The 18,533-nt window shown below is 36.4% G+C and overlaps 1 long non-coding RNA gene across 3 annotated transcripts in view; it reads left to right on the top strand.

The window, feature by feature from the left end:
• The first annotated feature begins 713 nt into the window (after positions 1–713).
• LOC129059148 (uncharacterized) overlaps positions 714–18,533 on the top strand; it is a 370,307-nt gene continuing 352,487 nt past the window's right edge. The window contains exon 1 of one of the 3 annotated variants that reach the window (XR_010139818.1): positions 714–1,065. This is a non-coding gene — a long non-coding RNA (uncharacterized LOC129059148). The remainder of the gene's footprint in view (positions 1,066–18,533) is intronic. The other 2 variants (XR_010139819.1, XR_010139820.1) reach the window with 2 other exon arrangements.

Here is an 18,533-nt window from a genome sequence, read left to right as displayed (position 1 = left end):
GTCTTATCAGAATGAAAAAACTGGAGACAAGAGGGAAAGGCACCATGTAATGACAGAGTCAGAGATTGAAATGTTGCAGCTGCAAACCAAGGAACACGAAGGATTGCTGGCAAACTGCAAGAAGCCAGGAGGAAGCAAGGAAGGATCTTCCCTACAGGTTTGAGAGCAAGCGTGGTCCCACCAACCTTTGGTTTCAGATGTCTGGCCTCAAGAACTCTGAGATCACGCATTTCTGTTTTAAGCCACCCAGGTTGTAATACTTAGTTAAGGCAGCACTGGGAAACTAATATGACCTTCACTGCTGAGCAAAGTCATACCAAAAATGCATTGTTGCACATAAAGGCCCTAACCCAAAGCAGCTAATACAGAGAAGGTAGATCAAGAGAGAAAAAAAGAAAAGTTACATGTCTAGCAAATCAATGGGAGGTAAGCTACCAGAAATGAGCAATATTAGAGGCAAGTTCTGAATTCACCTCTTAAGTGCAAATTTTAATTATCTTAACTTTTCTAAAACTGACGTTTTGCACTGGCAGAACTATTCCTTCTGATCTAGTGGCAGGGAAACTCCTGGAGCATCAAGTCGAAACAGGAAACAAGGCCCCTATGCTTTTGTTGAACTTCCCCTGTGGTTTTGCTCCTCCCGCTGCCTTTTTACCCCACTCTGGGCCCCCTTAGAGGAGGCGTTGTCTCTGCGTTGCTCTGCTGCCCACCTGGCCACAGCTAGAAGCCTTCCCTGCTTCCTGTTAGTGGTTAGTCGGGGGTCTCTTTTATGTGATAACCTTGGTATGGTCTACTTTGTCTCTAAGCTTTGTTCTTGTTATACAAAAGAAACACTCTTTGAAACTTAGAAAACCCCTTTTTTCTCTCAACAAAGGCTAGATTCTATACTAACGTTCCACTAGGAAATTGATATAGTTGGAAACTCAAAGCTGAGTAATGAATTCCTCTTGAGGGATTTACACTTTCAAATGCACTCTGTACATTGCTGCCTGTGATTCGATTTTACTTTTTCTCTTCTGCATCGTCCTGTGTGCCCGTGGACTTGTCTGGACTGTCAGAAACACAGTAAGTGGGAGAGAAACACATTTTTTTTCTTTAGCATAATGGTAACAGTGATTGAAGTCCAATCTGAAAACAGGTTGTTCCTATTAGAAACATGAATGCTGTGCTAATTTTAAATTTAACCTCGATAAACATTTCCATTGTATACAACAGCTCAAGGGTAGTGTTGCTTAAAAGACTCCTGATCAGTTATATGTGACCCATATGTTCACATCAGTATTCTGTAAGAGAATACTTTCAAGTGTTTCTAAGGTCATGTTAGGTTTTCCAAATTGCACTAATGTGCAAATTGCTTTCAGACACTCCAGTAAGCATTTTGGTGACTGAATGTTGAAGTACTACTATTTATTTGGATAATTCTTTACAGCCTAATCAGAGATTTGGAATTCATATTGTAGATACTGAAGAACATGGGTAATTGTTACAAATTATTAAGGATAGGATTCATCTTACTGCAGGATGCAAGTTAATTTTTGTTTCTTACAAAATTAATTTCCTTAAGTTTTTCTCCATCTTTGCCATGATGTAGGTATGTGTCAGAAAATTTCTTTGCAAGAATTTCCATATTTGTCCTGCATAGAAAAATAGGTTAGATCTGATCCTTATGCCATGTTTGTTTTAAAAGAGTTTTCTTTTTCTCCTTTTTTGGGAGTACAGATCATTTGCAAGATGGTACATTAGCATCCATTTCTGTCTGTGTGTTAGTTTGTTTCCCCCCCTCAAGGATTCCAAGTATGTGAGTGATGACTGTATTAGCTACCACATACCCTGCTCTCTTCTCTGCATCTGTTATTTATACAGGAATAATGCTACTTACCAAGACTGGCTGCCTCTTTAGAAACGGCTCCAGTTGAAGCTCAAATTGGTGGAAATAAGGCCTTATGGTATGGGCAACATCAAGATTTTTTTCAAAATAAGAAACACATATCAAGAATTAATATGAGACATGAGTGGCTTTGTGTTACTCAGTACCAAATACTGCCCAACTCCAAGACAAATAACTCAATCTAAGTTATTTGCAACTATCATGACCCCAGAGCCTACAGAATCTCAAACAACTTAAATACTCTCTAATCATTCAAAATATCAGACAAGTGGATATTTGGCAAATCAGTATCAAAGACAGGCTGAAATGAGAAAATCCTGGTGACCAAAAAAAAAAAAAAAAAGCTTAAAATGAGTACAGTTTTGCAAATGGATAATTGTGAAAATGAGGAAGGCGAATTTCATACTCTTGACTGGATAAGAGTTGGAGATTGTCATCAGGTGCTATATGCATGGAAAGAGTGAGTCTTTAAAGAAAACTAGGCTACCTCTGTATTGCAAAGGGAATGTCTCTGAGTTAGTGCTAGGGAAAAGGTACATGGGTTCGTGGGGTCTCCCAAGATGCTAGAATGAGTGCAATTTCTCTGATTTGTCACTGCTGTGGGCAAGACCTTGCCTTGCCACTTTACATAATTCTTTTTTTCATATCTCCTACGGGCACATAATTTTACCTGATGGAGCTGCTTCCAGAAGGGGAGAAGCTGAGGAGAGGTGAGTGCAGTGCAGGGAATTCGCTGCTAGCCAGGCTTTTCTGAGTCATTGAACATCATCCTATAAACAAACAACTGACGGCTGAAGCTCAAAGTCCATTTGCACTTTTATTTCCTGAATTTCATTCATGTCATTTATTTGCATTTATTCTTTTTCTAGGTGAGAATGGTTTTTGAATTCGATGTATTGGTTCCAGAGGGTAACTCTAAAAGTACCATCAAAGTAATACATGTTTGTTTTTTTACCAATTAAAAAGCCATCTTTGTTTTTCAGTTCTCTAAGATTTTGCAAATAGTGAGAATTGATATAGCTTGGCAATGTTAGTTGCCTTTGCATGTCAGTAATAAAAAGTGAATTTTGGAATACAAAGTCATAGAGAGCTGTTGGAAAGAAAGAGAAAAATAACTATTTTTGTAACTATTTTTGCACTGCCACCTCAATTCAATATGATATTTACTGAAATTCAGTAAATATCTAAAACTAAAATTCAACAGAATTTATACTTACAAGTAAATATATATTTTTAAAAAATTAATGAGTCTGGCATATGTCTTTCCTTTCTCTAGCTGAATCTTTATTTTTCATACTAAAGGCCCAGGTAAATTCAGGAATCACTGATAAATTAATTATGCAACCATAAAGAATTAAATTAGAATTAACATATGCATCTTCCTAATGTCTTTTTTTGGGGGGAGGTTAACTTTTATTTGAAGTTCATGGGTCCAAGTGCAGGTTTGTTACATAGGTAAACTTGTGTCATGAGGGTTTGTTGTACAGATTATTTCATCACCCAGGTATTAAGCCTAGTATCCATAGTTATTTTTCCTGGTCCTCTAGATCCTTTCTTTATCTGCTCTATCATTGATGGGCATTTAGGTTGATTCCATGTCTCTGCTATTGTGAATAGCGCTGCAATGAACATATGTGTGCATGCCTCTTTATAACAGAATGATTTATATTCCTCTGGGTGTATATCCGATAATGGGATTGCCAGGTCGAATAGTATTGCTGCCTTTAGGTCTTTGAGGAATCATGACACTGTCTTCCACAATGGCTGAACTAATTTACACTCCCAGCAACAGTGCATGTTTCTCATCTCTACCAATGTGCACTGATTTAGTACTGGATGTTTTCCATTTAGTAGAGGCAGCAAAAAGCATAGAAGAAGGGTGTGTTTTAGGATGTAGAAATATCAAAGCTACTTAGATTTAATATCAGTGGACTGAAACATGGTTAAAATGACAGTTTATTATTCATATGTAATGTCTTTTTGAAAAAAATCTCCATCATAAGGATAAATGTGATCAAGTATTTATTGTGTCAAGGAGGGTAATGTAGATACAAGCTTTCTATTTGTTTGCTAGAATCTTTTTAACCACTAAGAATTGTGATATGAAGATTGCAAATAGCAAAAGCTAATTTTCTGCATTCCTTCAAGGAATGTTCTTTTATTTTATTGTTTTGTCAAAGTCAATGAATAGATATTGTTGTCATTTTTGCATAATGGTATATGGTATTTCTGAACTTGCTACTGCTATCCTTATGACCCTGGCAACCAAAAACAAAAGTTATAATATTTTAGCTTGTATGTTGTTGAAAAATAAATATGACAGACCCGTAGTATTAAAAAAATGACCCACATAAGAGGACTCGTTTTGGGTCCAGAATTCTTTTTGCCTCAAAGAGAAATCTGAGCAAATAACACAGCAGGTAGATCTTGCTAGGAATAATTATTTGGAAAAACAAACAAAAAAAATACTTATCAGTGGGCTGTGGGTGGGGAATGGAAATATCATAAAAATGCTCTACATTCTTCAGAAGGTACAAACTGCCTTCGACACTGGAAAACACACATAGTTACATCCCATTTCATCAGGTCCATTTGTATTACTCAAGATTTTCTCACAGACACACTCAGAATAATGTTTGTCCAAATTTTTGGGCACTCTGACTCAGGCAAGCTGACACAGAAAATTGACCATGTAAGGAGAAGAAAAAATGTTCTTTGTAGCAAACTGTGTTGGAATTGTCAAGGACAAAAGGGATTCATGTTTCCCACACCTACAACAGTAGCTACACATCCCACTCTGACTCCCATCCCACCAATTTAAACTACTTGTGAGAGGGGCAAATCACAGTTGCATCCCATGACATACAGAGCTTAAGCATTACGCCCTTACACAAGGGTTTGCTGATGTGTTAAATTCAGGTTAGGCATGACGTACATGATTCTGATGTAGTCATTCTTTATGTTACCATGTCCACAATCACAGCAATTATTACAATTGCCTGCTACTTGTCTGTGTTTTCCTTAGATGGCAAATATTAGGGGTGGTGACAAGGTCTGTATTTTCATTATGATATACCCAGTGCCTGGTGTTTAATAAGAGATGTTCAATAAAGTTGGAACAAAGGAAGGAAAACATAGATAGGTTGATCCAGAAATGAAAATGAATGTTAACAATGGCAAAAGAGCTAAGCATATAGGAATATTTAAAAATCGATTAAAAAAATATAGTATCATTGGCTTGAGATTGGTGAATACCAAAGAGTAAGACATTGTTATAATAGAGGTATATATTTTGGGAAACACAGAGAAGGAAGGATAAAATGAAAACAGCTCTTTATGAGCTGAATTTTATGGAATGCTTTTAAACCACTTTGATCTGTTCTCAAAACTAACAGACTTAATTGAATTTTGTGAACTCCTGTTGGCCTTTTGGTCTTCAAGTTTTTTCTTGATTATTGCCTCATTTTGGAATGAAGATGAACCTCCTGTCGAGGGGTTACTTTTATAATGTAGAGTATTAGAGGGGTCAGGCTTGGGTCAGAAAAATTGGTAATTGCAAAAGTATGGGCTGCTGGATTAGAAGGGATGATTATTAGAGTTGATCATTTTGAGGCATTGGGAAATTTTACATGCAGTTTCTAACCTCAAATTTCTTTTTAAAAATGTTTTATTATATATTGGACTATTACAGTTGTATATATTTGTACAATACAACGTGAGATCATAATTTTTAATACAATGTGGAATAATTAGATCAAGCTAATTAACCTATTCATTACCTCAAATATTTAATTTTTTTATGTTGAGAACATTTGAAATTTACTTCATAGTGATATTGAAATATACAGTACTCAGTTATTAGCTATGTCCACCATACCATGCTAAAGATCTTTAAAAAAAAACTCCAAACATTTATTCTATTTAACCAACGCTTTGTACTTTGATTATTGTCTCCCCATTACCCCATACTTCTAGCCTCTGTAACCACCATTCTACTATTTCTGCTTTGATGAGATCCCTTGTTTTGGATTCCACAACTGAGTGAGGTCATGTGGTGGTTGTCTTTCTAAGCCTGGCTTATATTAATTAACACAATGCCCTCTGAGTTTATCCATATTTTTGCCAATGACAGGATCTCCTTTATTTTTTTAAGGTGAAATAGTATTTCATTGTGTATATATATTACACTTTCTTTATCCTTTCATGTTAATGAACACTTAGGGTCAATTCCATAACTTGGTTATTGTGAACAGTGCTACAGTAAATATGAGCTTGTACACATCTCCTCCATGTACTGATTTCAAATATTTCAGGTAAATAAACAGAAACATAATGGCTAAATCAAGTGGTAATGCTATTTTTAGAATTTGAGTAACCTTCATAGAGTTTTCCATAATGGCTATAATAATTTACATTCCCATCAACAGAGTACAAGGGTTCTCTTTACTCCATATCTTCACCAGCATTTATCTTTTGTCTTTTTGATAATGCAGTTCTAACAGATGGGAATTGATATCTCATTGTGGTTTGATTTGAATCTCTCTAGTGATTAGTGATATCGAGTATTTTTTCATGTATCTGTTAGCCATTTTATATGTCTTCTTCTGAGAAATGTTTATTCAGGTCCTTCGCCCATTTCTTAATCAAATTATTTGTTTTCTTGAGATAGATTTGTTTTGAGTTCTTTATATATTTTGGACATCAATTCTGTATCAGATGTATGGCTTACAAATATTTTTTCCAAATCTGCATGATGTCTTTTCACTCTGTTGTTTCATTGTTGTACAGAAGCTTTTTATTTTAATGTATTTTGTCTATTTTTGCTTTTGTTGCTTGTACTCCTGGTGTCAAATCTTAAAAATTATTGTAATAGCCAGTGTTGTATATATATTCTCCTATATTTTCTTCTAATAGTTTTATAGTTTAGGCTTTATGTTTAAGTCTTTAATCCATTTTGAGTTGATTTTTGTCTATGGTGTGAGATAAGGGTTCGATTTCATTCTTTTGTATATGGATATCCAGTTTTTCCAACACCATTTATTGAAGAGACTGCCTTTTTACCATTATAAATTTGTGGCACCTTTGCTAAAAATCAGTTGACCATAGATATGTGAATCCATTTCTGTGCTCTATTCTGTTCCATTGATTGATAGCTCTATTTGTATACCAGCACCTTGCTGTATTAATTACCATCACTTTGTAGTATAGTTTGAAATCGGGTAGTGTGATGACTGTAGCTTTGTTCATTCTACCTATGATTGTCTTGGCTGTTTGATGTTTCTTGTAGTCCTAAATACAAAATATTAATTTTGTATTCAGATTTTTAAATATGAAAATATGAATTATAAGATTGTTTTTTCTATATCTGCAAAAAATGACATTGGGATTTTGATAGCAATTGTGTCAAATCTGTAGATCACGTTAGGTTACAAGGACATTTAACAATATTAATTGGGCCAGGCACAGTGGCTCACACCAATAATTCCAGCACTTTGGGAGGCCAAGGTGGCAGGATTGCATGAGGCCAGGAGTTCAAGACCAACCTGAGCAACATAGCAAGATACCATTTCTACCAAATTAAAAATAAATTAGCTGGGTCTAGTGGCACACAGCTATTGTCCTATATACTCAGAAAGCTGAGGCAGGAGAATCACTTGAGCCCAGGAATTTGAGGTTACAGTGAGCTATGATTATGTCACTGCACTGTAGCCTAGGTGACAGCAAAAAAGCAAGACCCTGTCTCAAAAAAAAAAGAAAAAGAAAAACAACAACAAAAAACCACGTTAATTACATTAATTTGTACAACCCATGAACACAAGATATCTTTTCATTCCTTTGTGTCTTCTCAATTTTTTTTATTAATGCTTAATAGTTTTAAATGTATAGATCTTTCACCTCTTTGGTTAATTTTATTCCTGAGTATATTTCATTCTTCTTCAATTTGCTAAGACTTTTTTTGTCACCTAATATATGATCTACCCTGGAGAGTGTTTCATGTGTGCTTGAGAAAAATGTGTATTCTGTTGTTGTTGAATGGAATATTCTGTATATTTCTGTATATGTCCATTTGGTCTAAAGTGTTGTTGAAGTTCAATGTTTCCTTATTAGTTTTCTGTCTGGATTATCTATTCAATATTGAAAGTGATGTATTGAAGCCCCCTACAATTATCATACTGCAATTGATCCCTTTTTTCACATCCTTTACTCTTTGCTTTATATATTTAGGTGCTCCACTGTTGGGTGCCTATATATTTATAATCAATGTATCCTCTTGATGAATTGACTCCTTTTTCATTATATAATGTCCATCTTTGTCTCTTTTTACAAGTACTGACTTAAAATCTATTTTTTCTGATACATATACCGCCACCCCTACTCTTTTGGTTTCCATTTGCGTGGCATATTTTTCTCCATTTCTTCACCTTCAGTCTAGGTGTGTCCTTTAAAGTGAAGTGAGTCTCTTATAGGTAGCATATAGGTGGGTCTTGTTTTTGTGCATTAATTTGCTCTGTGTTTTTTGACTGGAGAATTTAATCCATTTACATTCAAGGTAATTATTGACAGGTGAGGACTCACTACTGCTATTTTGGTCATTGTTTTCCGATTCTTTTGTAGATACTGTTTCATTGTTCCTCTCTTGCTGTCTTCCTTTGTTGTTTAAAGGTTTTCTCTAATGGCATGTTTGGAGTTGTTTAAATTTTTGTTTTATGCATGCTGTATAGATTTTTGTTACCATGAAGCTTACATAGAACATCTTACAACAGTCTATTTCAAGCTGATAACAGCTTAATTTTGATTATATACACAACTTTACACTTTTACTATCCCCCCATTTTATGTTCTAGACGTCGAACTTACATCATTTTGTAATATATATCCCTTGAAAACCTAATTTAGCCAAAGATTTTACTAATAATTTTGTCCTTTAGCCTCCATGCCTGGGAAAAAATTATGTTACACACCAATATTGCAGCCCTAGTGTATTCCGAATATTGCTGTCTGTTACTTACACCATTAGATTTTGTGCTTTAATAAGTTTCATGTTATGAATTAGCAGCCTTTAGTTTCAGTTTAAGAAACTCCCCCTAGCAATTTTTATAAGACAGGCCTAGTGGTGATGAACTCCGTTTGCTGTTTTTGTCTGGGAAAGTAATTTTTCTCTCATTGCTGAAAGACAGCTTTGCTGAGTTATTCTCATGTTAAAGTGTTTTCCTTCAGCGCTATGCATATATCATTTCACCCTCTCCTGGCCTGAAGGGCTCTGCTAAGAAGTCTATTGTTAATCCTATTATGACTCCTTTGTATGTTTTAGTTTCTTATCTCTTGCTGCTCTCAGAATTTTTTCTTTGTCTTTAATTTTTGATAGTTTATTATATGTCTTCATAAACTCCTTTATGGGTTGAATTTAATTGGTGACCTCTGCATTTCCTGTACCTTGATGTTGGCTTTTTTCCTCAGATTAGGGAAGTTTTCATCTATTGTTTTTAAAGTATGCTTTCTGATAATGTTTTTCTCTTAATTCTCCTTTGGGAATACCTATTATGCATATGTTAGGTTGCTTGATGGTATCCCATGGTTCCCACAGGCTTTCTTCATTCATATTCCATTCTTTTATCTTTTTGCTCCTCTAATTGAGTATTTCAAATGTTCTGTCTGAGTTCACCGATTCTTCAGCTTGATCAACTAGCTTTTGAAGCTTTCTATTGCATTTTTCAGTTCATTGTATTTTTATCTTGAGAATTTCTATTTTTTAATTGTTTTGTTTCTCTTTTTGTCAAGTTTCTTACATTATGTATTGTTTTCCAAATTTTATTTAATTTTTTCATCTGCATAGTTTTGAAGTTCACTGAATTTTTAAAGAGGATTATTCTGTATCCTTTTTTGTCATTTCATAAATCCCCGTTTCTTCAGGGTTTATTGATGGGGCTTTGTTAGTTTCTTTTGGAGGTGTCATGGTTTTCTTAGTTGTTCCATTGGTATTTGTGCGTTTGCAGGTATAGCCACCTTTTCCAGTTTTTACAGGAGTTCTTTGGCATTAATATCATTAGTCTAGTCTATGTTTTGGATAGGCTAGCTGGTATTGATCCTGGGCAGGCAGAGCTTGCTTTTAGCTTCTCTAGATGATTGGGATGTGCCTTTGCTCTGAATTTTGGTGGGGCCTCTGAGTAGGCTCTGCCATCTGGCAAGACCACTGCCTGTGCTCTGCTTTGTAATTATGGGCACTATAATCACCTCTGATTTGGCTCAGCCACATGATGTATTTCCTGGACAGAGATACTGCTATTTTAGTTCAGGAGTTGTATAGGTTTGTGGGAGGGGACCCAAGTTTAAGTGGATTGAGATGGATGGACCAACTACTGTGCTCAGTAGAAATGCATGCTTAAAATTTGCCTTCCTCCTTGATGTGGTCTGGGGTGAGCTTTGAGTCTTAGAGAAGGGCTGATTATACTTTCTGATGTGGCAAAACTATTGTCTGCTTGTGGTCAACATTTGCTGTGGTGGTTTTCTCTCTCCCTTGGAAAGGTCTGGAGGTGGGGCTTGAGACTGCAGAAAACACAGATTTAGCTTCTGATGTGGGATATTAGTGCTTACTAATTACAGAAATTTGCTGCAGAGGTCATCTCCTTCACAGGATGGGACCCTGACTGAGATAGCGTCTGTGGCTTGTCCTGGAGGCTTTTTAGGGATTCAAGACAGGTACCACTTCCCACCTCTTCTGAGAGTGATCCGCTTGGCTTGGCAAGTAAGTTATGCTACTAGCAGTACCTCTCATTGAACACTACTGCTGGAAACTATACTGAGTTTTTAATAAAATCTGCATGTTGATCTCTGTGGGCTCTTTCTCCTTGCCTTTTTGTACCTGACCCCAGGTGGTCTAACCATGTAGCTTCCTCCTACATTTCCCATTCTCTGTGATGTGAGAACAAAGTGGACTTCCTGGGATGCATCTCAGCATGCTAAGGAAGCTGAATGTTCACCTCCCACTTCTCATTTCCCAATTTAAAAATTGTGGACCCTGAGAAATCTTCTCTGTGTGGTGCTGTCACAACTTGAGGAGGAATAAGGGTTATGCAGTCAATGAAAGACCATTTTTCCTACCTTCCAATGCAGATTTTTATTCAGTTCTGTAGATAATGCAAGTGACTCAGGATTACTCCCACATTTTGGTATTTTTACCAAGGTGGTTTTGCCTGTGAATCGTTGCTAGTTGATCTTTCTGTAGGGGAGAGTGAATTCTGTGACTTCCTATTCCTCAATCTTGCTGACATCACCCTCCTCTAACCTCAAATTTCTGGCCTCATATTTACAAGGGTTCACCAGGAATGTTCCGGCCCTTGCAGATTTGACTTGGTGTATTTGCTGGCCTGAATCAACTTAAGGATTTAATCAATAGCCCTCCTAGAGAATAGTGTATTGCCATGGGCAGTTGAGCTTCATATCTGTTAGAGTACATTCTGAATAAATAGCTGCTATGCAAAGTTCAAAATGCAAAGACAGAGGCCCGAATGCATATTCTAACTTGGAATTGCTTAGGGAGCTTCAAGGAACTTTAACCTGATCCACAATTAGTGTTCACACTTGAATAGGTGACGTCCTAAAGAAAGTCATACAGTAGGAGAGAAAATACAGTTTGTGAGGTAAAAACAAAAAGGATCATTACGAGTAATGAAAAAAGCAGGAGCCACAGAAGGTGAGCCAGACTAATCAGCATGGTCCTGGTTTTTGGAGGAAAATTGGATCAGTCTATGCATTGTTATTTCCCCAGTCAGATCCTGCCATTTTTTTTTTTTCCAAATGTTTGTGTTCATGGGAAGATGTGATCTGTGGAATAGTTAAGGAGGTTTCCAAAACTCTGGTATGAGTAATTCCTCTGAAAGAAATTGTTTACCACCAGCTCAAAAAGATTGAGTAAGAATAAGCAGAAGTCCTGGGGAGCACCTGGAGGAGTTTGGCTGCGGGGGCGGGGCTGGCAGCAGCTCATGGGTGGCAGATGCATGCTGCGTATTTGGGCTCTTGGCTATAAAGCTATCCAACAGCACCAGTGTTCTGACTCAGTTATGACATGTTCCCGACTCATTTTTAAAAATATTCATCAATTTTAAACATATAGAAGCCAATATGGTAACTACCCCTCCTTATCCTCAGTTTCTCATTTTGTGGACCACAGTCAACTGTGGTCCAAATATATTAGATGGAAAATTCCAGAAATGGAATTTCTGGAATTATGATAGTATATTTTTATAACAGTTCTATTTTATTACTAGTTATTGTTGTTAAACTCTTACTGTGCCTAATTTATAAATCAAACTTTATCCTGGGTTTGTATGCATGGGAAAAAAAAACAATATGAGGAGGGTTTTGTACTATACATCTTGGAATGTATTCCCAGTAAATAAGTGGGGGCTACTGTTTAGTACAATGAATTCCCATGTTCCTGTCATCTAGTTTCAACAATCATGAAGTTGTAGTCATTTTTATTTCATCTATTCCCCTACCTATTTTCTTCTCTTTTATACTATTTTAAAGTAAATCTGAGACAATATAAGCACTCTAAACATTTAACACGATAAAACAGCAATACATTGTTAATGTCATTAATTTTACAGTTCCTGGTCAATTCTTTTTTCATTGTATTTGTTTGAATTATGATCCAAGTTAGTTGACTTTCAGAAAGTAAGATTCTCTTGAATAATGTGGGTTGTCATGGCAATCATTTGGAATGCCTTAAAATCATAATTGAGGCCAGAAGGAAAGAATGAGAGAGAGAAATTTGCCTGTAGATGATTTTGGCCCATGCCTATGGTATTTTCACCTCTTCCTAATCTTTGCTTCCTGATGGCTTGCCCTATAGACTTTGTACTTGCTTAACCAACCCTCCACAATTGCATAAATAATTTCCTTGTAATAAATTAAGGCTGGGCATGGTGATTCACTCCTATAATCCCAGCACTTTGGAAGGCCCAGGTGGGAGTATCTCTTGATGCCAGGAGTTCAAGACTAGCCTGGGCAACATAGAGAGACCCCATCTCTACAAAAAATTAAAAACCATTTTCTGAATGTGGTGACACATGCCTGTAGTCCCAGCTACTCTGATGGCTGAGGCAGGAGGATTGCTTGAGCCCAGGAGTTCAAGGTGGCAGTGAGCTATGATTATGCCACTGCTCTTCAGCCTGGGTGATAGAGTGAACCCCTATTGCTTAAAAAAATTCTCTGGAGGAATAGTGACTGAATTGACTGATATAGATTCTTTTTATGTTCACTCTGATTCCTTGCAATTCATCTGCAAGTCATTTGTCATGTATAGTTTTTATAACCTCAATTATAAGATGGTAACAGCTGGAGACCTAATATTTATAGCATTTTTCTTCAGTTTCTCACCCTTTATTTCTTTTGCTCTCAACTATCACCTCAGTTGGCCATGGTTACTTGCCTGGTGAAGTAACTTAAACCTTCATTCTTGGAGGCTCTGTGCCATTAACAGTCCTGTTAAATTAAAGTAGTTATAAATTTGGTTGATTTTTATCACAAGTCATGAAAGTACTACTGAGAGTCTTAGGAGACTTCCCAACATTATAGACACACTTCTGACTCCTTCCGTGTAGTAGGAACCCACGTTCCCCTTGATAGAATCAAATCACATCAGTCAATACTCTGTCTTAATTGCCTATTGATTTGCTGCTTAAGGAGTACTATGTGGCCAGGTGACAGCCTAAACTTTCAATTAAATGTAACCATTTAGATGTTTCTTATAAAAAGAAGTATTCTCTTGGGAAAGAAAACATTTAGGCTGGCAGAACCCAAAATTTTGAGAACAGGATGAAGAAATGATGCTAGAAGTTCATTAGAGCTAATAGTGAGAAGAGAATAGTATTCCCACTGACTTTCCTTGATACTCAGATCTGGACATTCTTAAAATAGAAGAAACAGAAGTTTCTTGGTATAGAATCAGTGATTCCGAATATATAATATATCCTGAAGAACAAGATCCCAACCCCCATTTCAAAGTATCATCACTCAATGGACATAGATACAGAATCTTTCAACTGCATTATACTAATCTGTCAGGCAAGCTGCTTCAGTGTAATAGGCAACATGACAAAAAAATCAATGAATTCCATTAGCCTGAGCCTATTGCCATACCTTATTTATTTAGGGAAAAAAAGAGAAATTTCCTAGTGAGAATAATGCTGTGTAGTGTACCTTACTTTTGAGTAAGGCATTCTGTAAATCCATAGATGAAGCTTTTGGTGAAAGAACTATGAGCAGGGAAAGCAAATTCATATTCAAGGTACTACCCATTCCATGATGGAAGCATTCAATATAATAACCAGTGGCTGGAGTGTCCCCATACAGAATGATGCCATATAGGGAGCTCAGTGTTGAACTCTGCTATTGGCCGACACTTAGATCAGCCATCATGAGAAAAGTGCATGTTGTTGTGCCCATGCGTAAGCTCCATCCCTGCTGCTTTGGCCACATAGTCCATGAGTATTGGGCAAGAGCAGGGTTGGCTGGGGAAAGAAGCAAAATGGGTCATCTTGTTCAGTTCGTTAATAAGACCTGCCTCTTCTATGGTTGCTCTTTAGATGTATTTGTATGTCTCTATATTTCTTCTGCAGGCACCCAAATCATCAATTTTGCAATCGTGCTTCTTCCAAGTCTCTAAACATTTAACCAAATTATTAGCCAGTTCTCAAAGATCAGGGCATAATGTTCTTCTGGTCATCTCTTGTTCCAGGAAAAATGAACAAACAGTTGCATTATGCAAAATTATATTTTCACCAGTACTTGCCTGGACCACTCCTGAGTGAGGTTAGAGTGCTGTAGCCTTCTGCTTTCAGATGGTGCTAGCCATACCATGCAGGGCCGTCTGTAAACCAGGTCTGTAATGTGTCTTCTTCTGTCAATTTGTCATGGGATACAACCCATGCTACAGATATGGGTTGGGACAGAGTGGGTAATATAACAGGAGTAGGGAGCATGAAAGTCTAAGCTATTAGCTAATAGAATGTACTTGCGCCTTCAGAACCTACTCAAGCCCAGTTTCACATATGTCACTTCCAATTAATGATAGACTGCTGCGGTATTTGTCCAACTTCATGTCATTATGGGTCAGACATAGTCAGTTCAGAATACATAGCTCAACCCACTATGGTACCCTATATCAAGCATTTAGTCTAAAAGAACCCAGAAGCATGCTAGAAACTGCTTATAAGAAAATGGTAATCTGTGAAGGATTACATATCTTTACTCCAAAATCACAAATGTCACTGTTTTAATTCAATTATAGCCGTCTTTAAAAATCCACTAAGAGTATATCTAACTTTTGCAATATTTCATCATAATGCCTTCATAGGACTCAAATGGCAGAGTAGCTTTAGCAGCAGCCTGAACCTGATGCAGGGCCTCCTCGAAGTCTAAGTTTCATACAAATCTAGCAGCAGTTCTAACCACTCAGTAAATAGGTGGAAGTAGCACCCCAAATTGGGATATGTATTGCCTCTAAAACCACAGTGGCTCAGTAGGCATTGTGTCACTTCTTTGTGACAGGAGAGAACAGATACACTTGTTTTTTACCTTGAAAGGATGTCAGCATTCCCCAGATCAGTCAGATCTTAGAATTATCACTGAGAAATCTTTGCACATCTTTGAAATTGTCTGTTATTTTTTTTCCCTCCGGCATGCATGTATCATACTGCAGTGGTTAGGATTATTACCGCTTCCTGTAATCATTATGATGTCGTTGACGTGGGCTAATTTGATGTTCTGTGAAATGAAGAGATGATCAAAGTCCTTGCAGACTAGACTATGACTGAGAGCTGGAGAGTGATATAATCCTGTGGTGAGAAAGTATACTGTCATTACTAAGATTCATAGGGAAAAGTATTTAACAGATTGATGGCTGAATTTCAAATACCAAGGGATATGTTGATTTTCTCCAGTAACTAAACCAACCCTAAATCTAAAGCAATACTGCAGTTAGAATCTCCACTTGATACAATTTATAATTCTTTCTGTTTTCCCAAGACCCATCTGTGTTTTGCTTCAGCCAAAAAGGCAAATTTTATAGAAGAAGTGATTAGAATCACTTAATTGGATGTTAGCACTAACCTCTGCAATCCTCCCAGGAACACGCAGTATTGTTTTGCCTTTAGTGTTTTAATAGGTAGAAGCAATGTTTCTTTCTTCCATTTTGTCTTTCCTGGTATATTATAGTAGCTCATGGTTCTATGTTAGTGTGGAAACTAGTGTGGACTTATGCGGGTTGCTTTGTATGTCTATTCCAAATATACATCCTAAAATTTGGAAAATCATCATGGGTAGATGCAGATGCACAGTGCTCACTGTGAGATGGACATAAAACACAACTCTATTAATCTTGACAGGTGAATAATGCTAGTGTTGGGTCTTCAGAAAATAGAGCGCTCCAAACAACGAGTAATCCTCAAATCCTAACTACTTCCCCTAATGCACAGTCATCTGGGAAAATGACTAGGGGTTCCTTGGGGAAGGCTGGTGGAAGATTTATAGTATAAATGTTAACAGTGTAGCAGAGTCCTTTCATTTTTGTGTTCCACTCACAATGTGTTTTTCAAAGCATTAATGCAGAGAGTGTCTTCTGGACTCTCACAATGGAGACATAGTTACGGGCAGGAGACCAGCTATCATGTAATAAATCCACTCCAACTTTCTAATCCCTGTAAGCATTTGGATAACTTTTTCTATAACAAATGAAGAAATTTGGCACTTAAGTTTGTTCAGTATAAACCATCTATGTTTAGTTCCAAATTTCAATCAACCACCCAAGCGGAGTAACTCCTGGCCTCATGAGCTAACTCATTAATCCAGGATGTCTGCATAGTGCAACTGTGTCAATATATTTGACCTGATGGAAAATTTTTACCCAGATCCCAAACACATAGCATTCAAGTTTTGTGGGCAACTTTACATCTACTTTTATTGTGGATGCTATATATAGGTTTTTGTGATTGTTGTTTGATTTGACTTTTTATGGAGAGATATGAGAAGACTTAAACATTTTATGCCACTGCTGCTGTAAATTTCCCAACTTATTTTTCAAACAAGTTATTTATTCAAAGTAACTGATTTTCTGCTTTTCTTACTAAATACAAAATTGTGCCTTTTGAATAATATTCTATTTAATATTGTATATATGTACAGATAATACATAATGTTGACTAAAATTAGCTTGATTTTGCAACTTGTGTTAGTAATTTCAAAAGAACAAGAACACAAATTGAAAAAAGGAGATACTTGTTTACTTATTCATACTTTATATATTTTAGTGTAAATGTGCACTAAAATTAGTGCAAATCTAAATGTCAACAGTGCATATAATACTATAGCAAGAAAAACAGAAATCCTGCACAAGATCAACTCTAAGAAGTAAATTAACACTGTAGTCATGGAAACAGGTGTTCTTTTTTTTTCTTTTTAACTAAATATGCACATTTGACTCCAACAAGGAGACTGGGGCTTCTGTGTGTTGTATCTACAGTAAGAACTTTTCAAAAAATGACACTTGTTTATTAGAATTATTTAGGGACTATGTTGGATCACAAAGACTACCTGAGAAGAAGAACCCTCTCTGGCAATTATCCTTTGGGGTCAGCGCTGCTGAGTTGCTTCTGCATTCATAGCCTCTTCCTTTCCTGTTCTGACTTAACCAATTCCTTCACAGCTCCAGACTTTATTCTCAGTGTCTCTCATAAAAACAGCAGCCTTTTGTGAACTGATGGTGAAGAGAGGAAGTATGTGGGAAGAGTTTTTATAAAGGATTTATGCTCCCTTAATTTGCTGTTGAGTTCAGAGCTACCTGCTCATTAAAAATCTTCCTCCTACTCCTAGCCCCATCCACATTTAGCCTGCCAAAACAATCAATTGAATATTTAACTAGCATGAAAAATAATTTTCCTTTTAGTATAGTTATTTATGCTACCAATGTAAAGCACATAAAGTAATCAAATAAAAATCAAAGTTGCCACATTTAGTTTTGTTTTAGTTTAAGTCAAGGGAAAGTGTATATGGTAAATATTTTATTTTTAATTTCATTAATCTCTAAAGTAATTGAATAGCCTTTTCTTCATGATCTCTCTCTCTTCTCTCTCTCTCTGTCTCTCTTTGTGTGTGTGTGTGTGTGTGTGTGTGTGTGTGTGTGTGTGTCTATTTTCTTAAGAGATTTGCTGCAATAAGAAGGAAGGTGCTTTTAATCTCGGGTGACATTCTCTAGTTCACTGAAATTATTTTATTTATCCAGAGACTTTGGGAAACTCTTTTTTCATAGTAATGTGTGTAACAATTTCATACAGAGCTTATTTATTTTTTCCAAATTTACTGCTCTTTATGATGTGGACTAATTTGGTTTTCATTTTTTTTGCTTAGTCTTATATTTTTCATTATTTCAACCTCTGAAGAATAACGTTTTTATTAACACAGTTTCATCTGGAACTGTACTTCCCAAAACAAACAAACAACAGAAACTCCTATTTGTGTTGAAATTCTTCTGTCCTTAAAGATCAGCTCCATTGTGTTTTCTTTCTGCAGTTTTTCCCAATTTCTTGGGTCTGAAGTGTCTTTTCTATTTTGTATGATTCTTGAGCACACTGCAATACTAAAACAAAAC

The sequence above is a fragment of the Pongo abelii genome, chromosome 3, assembly GCF_028885655.2.
Source record: "Pongo abelii isolate AG06213 chromosome 3, NHGRI_mPonAbe1-v2.0_pri, whole genome shotgun sequence".
NCBI lineage: Eukaryota > Metazoa > Chordata > Mammalia > Primates > Hominidae > Pongo > Pongo abelii.
The sequence above is the reverse complement of the archived record's forward strand: the minus strand, read 5'-3'. Positions and strand labels throughout refer to the sequence as shown.